The 2,245-nt window shown below is 60.9% G+C and overlaps 1 protein-coding gene across 1 annotated transcript in view; it reads right to left on the reverse strand.

Annotated features, from left to right (window-relative positions):
* VOLCADRAFT_67081 (uncharacterized protein) overlaps positions 1-2,245 on the reverse strand; it is a gene marked incomplete at both ends in the record, with an annotated part of 5,157 nt that overhangs the window by 630 nt on the left and 2,282 nt on the right. The gene's annotated exons all lie outside the window — the stretch shown is intronic.

The raw sequence follows: 2,245 nt of genomic DNA on the forward strand, positions 1-2,245 counted from the left end.
GGCCGCATAGACCGCAGCAAACGCAGCAGGCGGAACGCACGCAGAGCCTGTGTATTGGAATCGCCGTCCCCTCCAGCCCCTCCAGCCCCGTCATCCGAGGCCAGGGCCCCCGGAGGAGGCGAGGAGGACGTGCCGTACATAAGCCCCAATTCCACAACGGAGCTGATGACTATGGCCCCGTCTAGAAGGTTCCAGCCCTGCCGCCAGTAGCCCACCAACCCCAGCCCGAGGTGCTTCACCACGAACTCCAGCAAGAAGAGGGAGGTCAGAACTGCCGGGTGGGGAGGAGGGGGAAAGACGAGAACCACGAACGAGTGAAGATGCTGCCAGGAGGAAAGAGTGCTGCGGCAGATGTGCAGGACGGTAGCAGACAACTGACCAGTCGGCGGGGAGGGGGGAAAGGAGTAGTATTAGTAGTAGTAGTAGTGGTAAGAGGAGGAGGTGTAGTGGTGATAGTAGGAGTAGTGTGGATAAGTCTAGGTGTAAGGTATTGCCCTTGTTACTGAAATAATGCTCACGCCACAAGCCGTACGGCAAGCTTCGGTTACATCAACGTCCTCCCCTCTTTGAATGTCGGCAGCTGCTGCTTTTGACTTCACTTTGCAACACACACACACACACAGATAGGGCCCCCCCGCCCATTTTACCCCTCTCCCTCTTATCCCCCCTACCCCACCCCACCTCACCACCCCGCGCCCCCTCACCCAGATTCGCAACCTCCAGACCCCGGGCGAATGTCGTACTCATCCCCGGATGCTCCAGGGCCAACGCAACGGTGTTCACAATGATAACCGCAATCATTAAATTGTTGAACCACGTGCTGTACGACAAGTCCCAGAATCTGTACGGCAACACCAGGGGCGAAACACCGGGTAGGTGGAGCCTTTCAAACGTCCGGGTGGAGTTGGTTCTTCCGAGTGCTTCGTTCGGGACGGGGGTTGGGTTGGGGGTGGGTTGTTTGGGAGGGGGGTGGGTTGGGGGGTGGGTTTGGCGCCAGAGGGGGACGTAAAGCCCTCCAGGGGGGTCCTTCTGGAGGGGGGGTAGCTGATGCTGCTCTAGTTAAGGCCGGGGGATACCCCCTTATTCGCCCACCACCCACCACCCACCACCCACCCATACAAGTCTGTGTGTATATATATACGTATTTCGGAGTCTGACATCTGTGCCGGCGAGCTTCCCTCCTTTCCCAGCCGGGCCGTTTTCCTCCCCCCCTTCCCCCCCCATCACCGCCCGCCTTCAGGGTCCGCAGCGGCCACACGGCCCGCCTTAACTCAGAGACGGTGTTGGACACCATCACACCGTTTTCCCGGGGCCTTAGGGTTCTAGGGTTCAGATATGCTTCTGTTCTAGCCCTCCGCTCCGGCCACTTTCCCACCCCCCACCCTCCCCCCACCCCCATTTCCTCGGGGCTCTCCACCCACGTACGACACCCACGTGACTCTCCACCGCGGCAAGTCCTTCCGCCGTAACGGCTGCAAGTAACGCTTACGGAACCGGAACCAGATCCGCCGCAAGCGACGGCGAATACGAGTCAGCCGCAGCCGCAGTAGCGGCGGCGGAGGAGGAGGCGGCGGTTGCCGCCGCCGCCCCGCTGGCGACGAGGGGTTCATCGGCTCGCTCTCGCCGTTGTCGTACCCGTACGGCAGCGCGGCAGCGCCGTCAACAATCCTTCCCTCCCCCAGCTCTGCATCATCGCGTTGCCCGTTCCCCTCCACCACCTCGTCGGGTAAATCCAGGGGGTTACTCACGTGCCGCCCCCGCCTCTGGCGCTTCTCCTTTTTTGGAATCTGCGGACCAGGTAAGGTGGTGCGTGGTTAAGAGGAGGGAGGTTGGACTTTTTGTGTACGGAAAACGGAAAGCGGGAAACAGAAAGACGAATGGGAGGAAAAGGGGCGAGGGGGAGAAGCGGAAACCCAACCCACCATCTAAGAGATCCGGATCATGAACAAGGGGGGGAATGGGGTCGAGGGACATCACCCTGCAGCAAAGCCCCAGCGCCGAATCCACTTCCCCTCCTTCCCCACATCCGTTGCTGCCGTACCTGTTTACGCCGTCAGCTCGAAACTTACCTCTCTTCCCTCCCCCCCCCTCTCCCCCCCACCACGCCTTTCGGTCAGTTCTACGTTTGATACACTCTTGCCCTGGCAGCAGCTTCAATCGTGTGTGGTTCGTCTTCCCCCCCACCCGCCCGCCTCGGATCAAGCCCCCGCCCTTCTTGGATCAGTCGGTGCCTCGACGCTCAGCG

This window comes from Volvox carteri (genome assembly GCF_000143455.1).
Source record: "Volvox carteri f. nagariensis unplaced genomic scaffold VOLCAscaffold_62, whole genome shotgun sequence".
NCBI lineage: Eukaryota > Viridiplantae > Chlorophyta > Chlorophyceae > Chlamydomonadales > Volvocaceae > Volvox > Volvox carteri.